General features: G+C 39.3%; 1 protein-coding gene across 2 annotated transcripts in view; it reads right to left on the bottom strand.

The window, feature by feature from the left end:
• Positions 1 to 13027, bottom strand: part of fam168a (family with sequence similarity 168 member A) — a 30100-nt gene extending 17073 nt beyond the window's left edge. For both annotated transcript variants that reach the window (XM_063004401.1, XM_063004402.1), the window contains exon 1: positions 12839 to 13027. The gene's annotated coding sequence lies outside the window, so the exon portion shown is untranslated. The remainder of the gene's footprint in view (positions 1 to 12838) is intronic.
• Positions 13028 to 14039: the final 1012 nt, after the last annotated feature.

Here is a 14039-nt window from a genome sequence, read left to right as displayed (position 1 = left end):
ATTTTATTTTAAATAAATGCTTAATCTTGCCCAACAGCCCCAGGAAACACTGGAAAGAAAGTGGAAAGAAACTAAAGATAAGTTGACAATTTTTTTTGCAACTACTGTCACTGCTTCCACACATTTTATATTCAGATCCTCTTCCTTTCCTCTCACAGCGTCCATGAATAACTCATCATCCTCCATTCCACCACTCCCTTTCCCCATCTTTCTTTCTCCATCTCACAATCCTTCTGTCCAGATCTCTCTCAATATTTCTCTCTCCATGTTTCTCTATCTAGTTTTCTCTCACCACCTTTCTCTTTCTCCATCTCTCTCCCAAATCTCTCACCCTCTTTGTTGTTCTATCTCCGTCTTTCTCCATCTCTCAATCTCTCTCCATCTTAATACAATCCCAGAGTTTCTTACACTGACTCTGACTTTTATTTGATTGCAGACAGGATGAACCTGAGATATTTCATGTTTTATCTGCTCAACTTCATTTCATTTATTAATAAACATCCATTCCTGCATTTCAGGCCTGCAACACATTCCAAAAAAAGTTGGGACAGTAAAGCATTTACCACTTTGCAATGTTGCCATTCCTTTTTACCACACTTAAAAGACGTTTTGGCACCGAGGAGACCAAGTGATTTAGTGTTTCAGCTTTTATTTTGTCCCATTCTTCCTGCAAACACGTCTTAAGACCCGTACCATCTTCTTTCTCAGCCATGCCTTTGTAATGTGTGCAGCATGTGGTTTTGCATTGTCTTGTTGAAAAACGCATGAACGTCTTGGAAAAGATGACATCTTGAAGGCAGCACATGTTGCTCTAAGATCTCAATGTACTTTTCTGCATTAATGCTGCCATCACAGAAGTGTAAATGACCTTTGCCAAGGGCACTGACACAGCCACATATCATGACAGACCCTGGCTTTTGGATTTGTTGCTGATAACAGTCTGGATTCTTTTTCTTATTCTCTATATCTGTCTCAAGGTTCTCTCCACCTTTCTTCTGCTCCATCACTCACCCTGTCAATCTGTCCCTCTATCTATGAGTCTCTCAATCTAACTCACTTTATATGCTTTCTTTCACCATCTTCCTCTCCATTGTTCTCTTCGTCTTTCCTAACCTCTGTCAATTTCTTATATCTCTCTATCATCCTTTCTCTATCTTTCTCTTTCTCTCTCTCTGCGTCTTAATCTCTCTCCATCACTTTCTCGGTTTTACTGAGGTGAATGTTACCGCAGTGCCCTTGAGCATCCATCTTTCTTTCCTGTTCTCTTACTGTACTTATGTAATGTGATTCTTTATATAACACGCTGCTGCTCATTATTTCTGCTTTAAATAAGGAAATGAGAACACGGGTGAGAAACAGGCTGTAGCAGAGATAAAAGCGACTGCACTGACACTTCAGGTGCTGTTCTTCAAAACCACCAGAGCAACCGCCAGTAGCTGACACACTATAAAGTCACTGTAAAGATTTAATCATTGATTTTATGTGTTTTAGTCACGCCAGCGGCTAACAGGTGTATAAGAGGGCTTTTCCTGTCCCAGCATGACTGTGCGAGAGAGGTCCGTCCATAAAGACGTGGTCTGGCGAGTGTAGTATGATGGAACTCTGGTTCCAGGCACAGAACCCTGACCTTAACCCCACTGGAGACCTTTTAAATGAATTTTTTAAAGAGATGTTGATTGCGAGGCTGGCCTTCTTGTCTAACATCAGTGCCTCACAAATGCTTTTCACCTGAAAGGGTACAAATTCCCACTGACCCACAGTAAAATGTCCAGTTCTGATGCCAGCATGACCACCGTAAGTGCTTCCGATAATGGACAGAAGCTAGCATGGGCACTCTGACTGGTCTGTGACTATGCAGCCTCGTACAAAGGAGGGTTTGATGGATGGAGTCTTGTGACATTCACCTCATCACCAGGTTTAAAATGATCTGCAGTTTGATCTGCAGTAGACCTTCTGTTAGTCTGTACTATGTGCTATAGCCTTGATGTTCTCTGGCATTAGTGAGTCTCGGTTGCCCAACTACCTGTCAGTGTCAGGTTCATGTCTCATCCCTGGTCAGACTACTGTCGGTGGGTACTCACCATGACTGCCTGTGACACCCATTGATGTTTGGGAGATACTTTAACCCAGTCATCTGGCCAGAAAAACTAGGTCTTATTCAAAGTCACTCAGGTCTTTGAGCTGATCAGATCTGCTGCATTAAACATGTAACTCTGAGGAACCACCATCCGCCTGACATTGATTCTATCACTTGTTATGAAACAGGGATTTTCATAATTTGGGTTGTGGGGCCAGCTGAGGGGTCACAATGTTTTGGTTCCTCAGTGTATATTTATTTACATGTTTTGGTTGGTAAATAACATTGTAAATAACACCGTTCCTCTATGTTGGTGATGCCACTTGTAGTTTCCTTATACTGTAAATAGTGAGGTACGTACTTCCTGCTCTGACAGAGATGTGTTGTTGCCTGCAGTGTCACTCTGATCTGTGATTCAACACACACACACACACACAAACAACACAGGGAGGGGTGCAGAGTGCACGCTGAATTATTTATAATGACGAGACGAGTTTAAAGAGACGCTTTGTGTAAGATGCTGAGCACGACAGAGCTAACACTGGCACCCTGTGTGTGTGTGTGTGTGTGTGTTGTGAGGTCCAGCTGGGAGAACAACACTCACAGTGAGTAAACCTGCATCACTGCAGAGAAAACACAAGGTGGAATAAATGGAACAGAAATGATGAACAGTGCTGAAACGTAGTCACTGCTGGTTGTTACTGGTAAATGGTTCAGATTAAAGGGGAACAGTCATGTTTGGCTCATGCCAGTATAAACCGGACCAGTGATGTGTCGTGTCTGTGTGAAGCAGATTAAGAAGTACGTTTCTAAGACGGCAGACGATGGACCACAGAAAGATTTAGGGGTTAGAAAGTCATTGGTCTAGTCGTCTCAGACTTTTGTCCATAGATGCTTTATGGCTTTTTCTCTTTAATGACTCTGCTGAGCTAATTCATGACCTTAACCAACCAAAACCAAAATCATTTTAGTGAACAAGCCATATTGAAATGTGTTGTTATTAGTAACAAACCATAGAATTGTTTGGAGTCTGGGGTCAGAGTGCAGGGTCAGCCATTGTACAGCACCTCTGGAGCCGAAAGGGTTAAAGGCCTTGCTCAAGGGTCCAACAGTTGCAGAATGACAATGCTGGGACTCAAACTCTAAACCTTTCGACTGATAACCCAAAGCTCTAATCACTAGGCTACCACTGTCCCTTAAACTTAAAGCAGGGCCAGCAATATAAAATGTGCTTCTATATAAAATTTGGGTTCTTTTTATGGTTGGGTATCGTTTGTATGTTAGCGATCTTTCCGATTCTTCTCAATTCCCTATTTCAATTCCATGCCCACTGTATGTGCTTTCGATGGTGGACAGGAGTTAGCATTGGCACTCTGACTGGCACAGAAGGGTTTGATGCAGATTGTCTTGTGACATTTACCTTGATGTTCTTTGGCATCAATGAGTCTTGGCTGCCCAACAACCTGTCAGTATCAGGTTCCTGTCTCAGGTTGTGGCCTGGACTAGTAATCCAAAGGTGGCTGGTTCAAGCCCCACTACTGCCAGGTTGCCACTGTTAAGCCCTTTAGCAAGGCCCTTAACCCTCAATTGCTTAGACAATATACGGTCACAGTACTGTAAGTCGCTTTGAATAAAAGCATCTGCTAAATGCCAAAAATGTAAATGTCATCCCTCCTCGGATTGCTGTCGGAGGGTAATCACAACGACTGCCTGTGACACCCCTTGCTCTCTGGGAGATATTTGAACCCAGTATTCTGGTCAGAACCACTGGGTCTTATTCAAAGTCAAGTTCAAATTTTGATTTCTTTTACATGGGTTCTTTTTAGGGTTGTGTATCGTTTGTATTTTAGCGATCTTTCTGATTCTTACCAATTCCACATTTTAGTTCCAAACTGATAAAAAAAGGTGATGTGTTTAATTACCAAAAAATATCTTTATTCATTTAGATGTTAACTAAACATTTACAAAGTAAACAGACTAAAATAAGCTTTTTATTACACTTTGAGTACTATGATAAATATTACATTGTGATATACATGATCTCTGAGCAAACTAAATGTCATAAATGAAACTAAATAAACAATAACAAGAACAACTTTATTTGGACAAGAACGTGTTTCAACCATTCAGTCACAGAAAAGAAGACCTACAGGAATCCGACACTGCCATGATAAAGCTGTCCTGTCCACATGTATCTGAACTTTTGAGCTCAACTAACACCTCAGCAATTACAATCACACAAGAGAAGAGAAAAGAACGTCTGTATTGTTTCACATGGCTGGTAAAAGGGCTTTATTTGGTTGGTTTCCAAAAACTCATTGTAGTTGACAATGACAAGCATACAGCATCCCATCAAAATACACTACTTGTTGTCATAGCTGAAAGATCACATATTGGTCACTCTATTGTAATATCATTTGTTTTTGAAATAGGATACCCAACAAGCTCATGGTCATGTGTCCAAATACTTACATGGGATGTTCATCTAGTTCACAGTGAGGTGTCGAAATACTTTTGGCCATGTTGTGTAAAAAACAAAGACAGTGTCGTTATTATCACACCATCATTTCACCTTTTAATTTAAACCATTAAAAATATGACTTCATTAAATTAGCATATTTATCACTACAGCCCAACTCTATCACTGTTACTATATCATGTACAGTCAGTACATCATCAGTGTGATTATACTGCATCATCACTAACAACTCATCATCACTAACACCTCATCATCACTATGGTTACACTGCATCATCAATAACATTTTATCATCACTATGGTTACACTGCATCATTACTAACGACAGCACTAACACCTTATCATCACTAACACTTCATTATCACTATGGTTACACTGCATCATCAATAACATTTTATCATCACTATGGTTACACTGCATCATTACTAACGACAGCACTAACACCTTATCATCACTATGGTTACACTGCATCATCACTAACACCAGCACTAACACTTTATTATCACTATGGTTAGACTGCATCATCACTAACATTTTATCATCACTATGGTTACACTGCATCATCACTAACACCATCACTAACCCTTTATTATCACTATGGTTACACTGCATCATCACTAACACCAGCACTAACACTTTATCATCACTATGGTTACACTGCATCATCTCTAACACCAGCACTAACACTTTATTGTCACTATGGTTACACTGCATCATCACTAACATTTTAACATCACTATGGTTACACTGCATCATCACTAACACCAGCACTAACACTATCATCACTATGGTTACACTGCATCATCACTAACACCATCACTAACACTTTATTATCACTATGGTTACACTGCATCATTACTAACACCAGAACTAACGCTTTATCATCACTATGGTTACACTGCATCATCACTAACACTTTATCATCACTACGGTTACACTGCATCATCACTATGGTTACACTGCATCATCACTAACACCAGCACTAACACTTTATCATCACTATGGTTACACTGCATCATCACTAAGACTTTATTATCACTATGGTTACACTGCATCATCACTAACACTTTATCATCACTATGGTTACACTGCATCATCACTAACACTTTATCATCACTACGGTTACACTGCATCATCACTAACACTTTATTATCACTATGGTTACACTGCATCATCACTTACACCAGCACTAACACTTTATCATCACTATGGTTACACTGCATCATCACTAACACTTTATTATCACTATGGTTACACTGCATCATTACTAACACCAGCACTAACACTTTATTATCACTATGGCTACACTGCATCATCACTAACATTTTATCATCACTATGGTTACACTGCATCATCACTAACACCATCACTAACACTTTATCATCACTATGGTTACACTGCATCATTACTAACGCCAGCACTAACGCTTTATCATCACTATGGTTACACTGCATCATCACTAACACCAGCACTAACACTTTATTATCACTATGGTTAGACTGCATCATCACTAACATTTTATCATCACTATGGTTACACTGCATCATCACTAACACCATCACTAACACTTTATTATCACTATGGTTACACTGCATCATCAACAACACCAGCACTAACACTTTATGATCACTATGGTTACACTGCATCATCTCTAACACCAGCACTAACACTTTATTATCACTATGGTTACACTGCATCATCACTAACATTTTATCATCACTATGGTTACACTGCATCATCACTAACACCAGCACTAACACTATCATCACTATGGTTACACTGCATCATCACTAACACCATCACTAACACTTTATTATCACTATGGTTACACTGCATCATTACTAACACCAGAACTAACGCTTTATCATCACTATGGTTACACTGCATCATCACTAACACTATCATCACTACGGTTACACTGCATCATCACTATGGTTACACTGCATCATCACTAACACTTTATCATCACTACGGTTACACTGCATCATCACTAACATTTTATCATCACTATGGTTACACTGCATCATCACTAACACCAGCACTAACACTATCATCACTATGGTTACACTGCATCATCACTAACACTTTATTATCACTATGGTTACACTGCATCATTACTAACACCAGAACTAACGCTTTATCATCACTATGGTTACACTGCATCATCACTAACACTATCATCACTACGGTTACACTGCATCATCACTATGGTTACACTGCATCATCACTAACACCAGCACTAACACTTTATCATCACTATGGTTACACTGCATCATCACTAAGACTTTATTATCACTATGGTTACACTGCATCATCACTAACACTTTATCATCACTTCGGTTACACTGCATCATCACTAACACCAGCACTAACACTTTATCATCACTATGGTTACACTGCATCATCACTAACACTTTATCATCACTACGGTTACACTGCATCATCACTAACACTTTATTATCACTATGGTTACACTGCATCATCACTAACACTTTATTATCACTATGGTTACACTGCATCATTACTAACGCCAGCACTAACGCTTTATCATCACTAACACTATCATCACTATGGCTACACTGCATCATCACTAACACCAGCACTAACACCTCATCATCACTGTGGTTATACTGCAGGTCTGTTTGAAAACCTAGTGAGCTGCCTTGCTGTCTTACTGCCTACATAGGTAGCTGCCTAAGTAAAACGGATTCTAATAAGTCAATTATTTAAACGCACTACTTAGACAGCAATCCCATCAGTTTTCGCTTACTAAGCTAACACAGTTAGCCTCATGTCAGTTAAACCAATGGGATGAGGTGGCACAACACACTAGCATGTCAGCTAACCCTCACTGTGTACAGAAAACGGTTAAATTCACTGAAAAGCCCAATTACCCAATTACAAAATACCCTTCAAATTTAAGGTGCCTTACTAGGCAGCATTTTAAGGCATCTAAGAATTCAAACAGCCTTCTTCTCGGGAACACGCTTAGGATGTCATAAAATGCGTCTATATAGAGAGCTCACTAGGTTTTCTACCCTACACAATCCCTTACATAATCACTAACACTACATCATCACTAACACCATCACTAACACCTCATTATCACTAACAAATCATCATCACTAACACCTCATTATCACTAACACCTCATCATCACTGTGGTTATACTGCATTACTACTAACACCTCATCATCACTGTGGTTATACTGCATTACTACTAACACCTCATCATCACTGTGGTTATACTGCATTACTACTAACACCTCATCATCACTAACACTCCACCATCACTACCATCATTAACACCCAAAGATCCTTAACATCCCATTTCCACCATAATCACAGTGCTCATCAATACCCCATTTTAATTAATTCCACCACTGAAATTAAATTTAACACTGACCGCAAATCAACCTGTCTCATCCATTATCATTGTCTAGCTTCACAAAGGACTAAATAAGTAAAGATTCCCACAGGTACACTCCAAAACCTTGTGGCAAGAGTAAAGACTGTTATAGCCTTATATGAAGTGTATTGATGCTTTGAAATAAGATTTGACAAGCTCATGGTCAAATGTCCATGCATTCTTGTCCATAAAGTCTATGTAACATAAAGACACCACACATCGACACACACGATCATGCAGCTGAAGAACATGCTAATTCTGCATCATAATAAACCTGACTAGCAGCAGGAGCTTGACTATGAATGTGTTTAAGGTTGTGTGCTGACTGTTTTGTGTATTGTGCGTGTAGCCTCAGGGTGTTGCGTTGAAATCACTCCTTATTCCTAAGAGTAAACACACAATAGATACTCCCCTCCCCCTACAGATACTCCCCCAGAGGCCCCTCCAACACCTCCACTGAACATAGACCTACTGGCAAGCATTCATCAATGTTGCACATGTTCAATTCGAATAGTAAACTCGACACACAAATTTGAACATTCGCTTTGTTAATAATGAATTAAATTTTTAGGTCTGGTCGGGTCTCGATCAAAACTCGGAGTAGATCAGGATGAAGCAGTTACAGAAGATGAAGGAATGAATGATATTGTGTAAATACTGTGATGCTTGTACTGAACTGTAAGAGGAACATGAATTTGGAGACCAGGAACCAGGTGGTCAGTGGGTCTGAGGTAAGGGCTCTATACGGACCACTGGAGTTCATCAGACAATGTCTTTATAGACCTCGCTTTGTGCACAAAGACAAAATAATGCTGAAAAAGAAAGGACCTTCCTCAAACAGCTGGGATCTAATTATAAACATATAATTATATTATATATTTATATTATAGAATTTACTTTATACAACGGTTAACAATGACTGTGGCTGAAACACATATACTCAATCCTTACAAAGGATGTCCACATACTTTTGGCCATATTGTGTATCAGTACTGCTGAGGTAAAGAGCGTGGTAAGTGAAATTATACTCGAGCATCATGGAGGGAAATTTTATTTTTCAGCATCTTTTGGAGAACATCAGCCTCAAAACAGCTAGCTCTTCGCTATAGCATGATTCCTGTGTTCATGCTAATGCTACTTAGCTCCAGTTGCTTCATCTGAAGTGAGGTCACTACACACTAGGGTTGGGCGGTATGACGATATTACCGTATACAGCGGTATTCAAAAATGGTGACGTATTCAAAAATGGTGACGGTATTTTTTAAATGTGAAGCGCCAAATTTCTGCTTCAGGTTTACCTTGAAAACTGAGACTTTAGGACATGCGCGCATCCACAGTGAGGGAGCGGTGGGAGGGGTAGGCGGTTGGAGCTCGCTGATTGGCTGTGGGGTGTGTAAGGTGATAACACAGAGAGACGAGTGAAGAGCCACACTGGCTAGCGTTAGCTGTGAGCTAACAAGCAGAAACTGAAAAACGGCTCGTCTTTTAATTTTTCAAAATCAAAATTTTTTATCAGTTCAACCGGAAATGAACACAAGCACGCATGCGCGGACATGTACTTATTTACTTATTTACTAAATATATCTTCAGTGTAAATCGAGCACAAGTGTTGAGAAAAAGGAGCAAACAGTAATAATAACGTTACGCCCAATCCGCTGTTCTGACTCTTGTCTGCCATAGATTTTCCTGCCTATGTAAGAACTATTTTTTCCTAAATAAAAGCGCTATATTAAGAAAAAAGAACGTCTCACCTGTCGTGTAATGTAATTATAAAATATATTGTCTGGCCCTTTAAGAAAGTGAAGCGCACTATAGGGCGTAGGGAGCGAGTGTGTAGGGAAGAGATCGGATTTGTACCGTTTCCGCTCTCGTGTTTTGCACTGAGCTTGTGTGACATGTAAAGTAGCGTTCTCGTTAACCACTCAAATGTTTGGACTTTGAATTGTTTTAACATTACTTTACATCACCGTCATCGCAACATGAACATTTACATTCATATTTTTTGTTACGGTATAGAACTTAATTCTGGATTACAGGCAGAACTAATCGTACACGTTCATACACTTTTAAGAAATTGCTGTAACTATAAACTAAGCAGTTAACATTTGAAATATATTGAAGTGTGTAGCTGCTATTATTCTGTTTTGTGTGGGCAGAGAGAGATTACAATGCCAAAATGTTATGTGTTAATGTTTGTGTTAAAGTGTAATTGATACACGTGCATTTATACTTATGCGTATTTATTATAGATCAGATAAGATAAGCAATGTTTGACGTTCAGATTGTTAAATCTTTTTATAATAAAACATTGAAATATAGTAATTACACTCAAGTGTGTACAACCCCCCCCCGGTAATACCGTATACCGCGGTATTTCCTGAAGACGGTATGACGGTATGAAAATCGGCAATATCGCCAAACCCTACTACTACACACACACACACACACACACACACACACACACACACACACTGGAAAAAAAAGAAAAAAACAAACCTTTCGTTCTGAGTGTCTGCCCACACACAAGCCAAAAATACCATCAGCTGTGGACTGGCACAGTCTCTGCCCTGCTGGAACCATGTTTAGCAGAGCGACAATAGCCACAATCATTCCTCACGTCAGGAGGTAGAGAGAGAGAGAGAATGTGAGAGTGCTACTGTACATATGAGAGGAATAGCTAAATAGTTAAGCACACCACCATCACCAGCTTCAAGGATGATGGTGCAAACGCCACCGTATCGCTGACACTTAGCAATCCAGCGCAACATCTACACACTGTCCAAAGTAATCACCATGCTAATGCTAAAATATGAGTCATAATCTATAAACAGACATAGTATTGGAACCCCCCCCCTAATTTTTTAATTTAAGTGTTACAGTCACAACATTTGCTAACAGGTGTAATAAATCAATTATACAAAGAAATGATATGCTTCTGACTTTGCAGCAACAGTTTAGGGATGGCCCTCTTCTGTTCGAGCATGATTGTGCCCCTATAAAGACACGAAAAGCTTGATTTAAAGAAACTCCAGTGTCCTGCACAAATCCCTGACCCACTGAACAGCTTTGGAATGAACTGGAACATCAATTAGAGCGTTTTTAAGAAACATCAGTGCCCAGCCATACAAATGCTCTTTTGACTAAATGGGTACAAATTCCCAGAATTGTGGCTTTTGTTTACTTTTGTCTATTTTAATAGCATTTGTTTTTTAAATGGGATGTCCAAGAAGCTCACAGTCAGGTGTCCAAATACTTTTGGCCATATTTTGTATTCAATCTTACCACATAAAACTATGTGGGTTTGGTTAATGTAGACACATGCCCATGAGCTTGCTGGACATATTACTTAATAGCAGTGTGCATTCATTTTAAGTCTTCACATCCATGAAGAAGAGAACTTATTGGTTTCTGGGCTTTCTGCAAATCAGCTGGATTGAATATATAGTTACAACTGTCTAAATGATTTATTTGCTAAAGTTCCATTGTTTAACTTCATTACATTTTACTACAACTGATGACTTCACTTTGTCAAGAATGTCACTTGGAGCAATTCTAGGCACCTATACATCCCAATGTCATCTGTACAATTTAAGTATAAAGTACATGGAAGAGTGGTCTCCTTGTCAAGGTCAGACAAAACAAAACTGTCTCCTAATGTGGAGAGGAAATGTGTCTGGATGTCTGCTTTTAAGAACCACCAGTAAAGATGTCTGCCATTAATTAGGTAAAAGAAGCTCCTGCTCTATAACGAGCTAAATTTGCCCATGATCACATGCACAAATTAAAAAGTGCACAAATGAAACAAAGAATGAGGCAGTGATCCACAATGATCAGAAGTATTTTTGGATGGAAAGGATGAGACATTCAAACCCAACAACACTAAACCTCCTGCCAGGCAAAGTAGTATTGCAAAAGTGGATCAAATATTAATAGTAATAACCTTAAACCTAATGAATTGTGATGTAATTCAGTGAAGCAGTTAGTCAGTTAGTTGGATCGTCAACATCAGGCTAAAATTAAGCGTTTGGATTGGCTTTCCAAAATCCATGTAAACATTTGACGTCAATGTGGAGTGAAAAACACTGAAAGTAACGAACGGATTAGGCAGTTTAGAATTTACCTCAAATCTCAAATTTACAAATAATATTTTGGAGAGTGAAGTCTTTATACATTATTCCATCACAATGTAATGTTACCTAGCGTTCAATATTCATTTATTGTAACACAGGTTTTAAATCAATAATGCTAAAAATACTGTTGTCTATATTTATCCAGTCCAAATGTACAAGTTTATTTAACATTGAGGATTTTGGTGTGAACAAAAGATGCTCCACATTCATCAGTGTTGTAGAACCTCAACACCATGTGAGTAGCTTAAGCCATCAACAATACACTGAATTCCAAAAAATAGGAGAAAAAAAAAGGGGGGGGCATAACAAAACACAGAATAAAATTCCCAGCACCATTTTGAATCCCTTTCCTTCCCTTCCTTTCTCTCCCTGTCTATCTTTCTTTTTTTATTGTGTAGAACTGCATGCATGACAGACTGATGGAGGAGACAAGTGGCCATGCTCTTTCTCTGCCTGTCTTCCTGGCTCCTTCCTTTCTTAAAGCATCCATGATCCATGATTCATGCATCCTGCCCTATCCATCTGAAAGCTCATGAATACACAACATACAGTCAAGAAATGTGGCATCAAACGGGCATCAAAAGGCCCAAACATGAATTCTTTGTACATTCAGATATCCTGAGTGGTTGCATTTCACTAGAACACAACAGAACAGAACAGCAGAGATCCAGGCCAGTGGAAACTAGTACAGCTGAGATTGAAGAAAAGAAAGCTAAAATTAGGAACATGTACAGGTTTACGTACCGGACTGAGATTTCTGGGCGCGGATTTCCGAGCGTAAATCCGAGTATTAACGATCTAAAGCACCGGTCTGAGCCGCTCTCGCTCCTTCTGTGATTTGGGGGCTTTTTTTGCAGGCGGTATGGAAACGCACAGGCATTCACTCTCTCACATTCACTCACTCACACACACTCATGCATACACACTCTCATACACAGAGATGGAGAGAGTGGGGGATGGGGGGATGCCGAAAGAGAAAGAACCGAACGGAGGGGGGCACACGGGGGCACCAGCGATGCAAACGCAATGCGCATATCACCCAAATCCAATATAGACCCTGTTTCGAAACCTAGTGCACTACACTGAGTGCGCTACAAAGCCTGTACAAGCGTTCACTGCACGATCGAAGTAGTGCTCCCCTACAGGGAACAAGCAGGAATTTAGGAAGCCAGCTTTTGTCCTGCACGCTGCACGTAAACGCCCGCAACTTGAACTGGACTACAAATCCCATCAGGCTTTACGCGCAACAGCGTGTATGAATGATGACGTTTTGTAGTCCGCTGGGACTCCAGTATTGAATCATCAACACGCGCCTGCATTCCTGTAGCTTGAGCAGTTGATTGTGCGGGTTTTTGTTCATTTTTGGACGCTGAAGTAAGAGTGTATTGTGTCTCGACCACACACACACACACACACACACACACACACCTTTAAAAAAAAAAAAAAGATGTATGTGTATTTTTTTTATTGTTTGTTGATGCATGCTCAATAATTCCTCAGACTTCCGAAGAAGTCATTCGGATTGAGTGATGAAACGTATCTCTACAACAAACTGGTGTCCAGATGAACTGATTCAACTTTGTGGATTTTTTTTATTGTTATTATTTTGCACTGTTTTTATTCATATTTTATTCTATTTTATATTTTTTGCACATGTAACTGTTTTGTATATATTTGTTCTTTCTTATTGTTATTTTCATTATTCCTCTCTAACTTGCTTTGGCAATACGAATGTCCTATTTTGTCATGCCAATAAAGCTTCTTTTGAGGTTGAGTTGAGTATTTTAAATTGCATTTGGGGTTACATTTACAGATTAGTACCTTATACTATTTTAATGATTTATTTGCTATTTATTGTTTATTTTTTAAATTGTGTTACTTGTTTATATGCAGTTTTATGTACCTAAATTTGTACCCCAACTTTCAGAAATGATAAATACAGAAT

This window comes from Trichomycterus rosablanca, chromosome 11 (assembly GCF_030014385.1).
Source record: "Trichomycterus rosablanca isolate fTriRos1 chromosome 11, fTriRos1.hap1, whole genome shotgun sequence".
In the NCBI taxonomy this organism is placed as follows: domain Eukaryota; kingdom Metazoa; phylum Chordata; class Actinopteri; order Siluriformes; family Trichomycteridae; genus Trichomycterus; species Trichomycterus rosablanca.
This window is presented reverse-complemented; position numbering and strand designations above follow the sequence as displayed.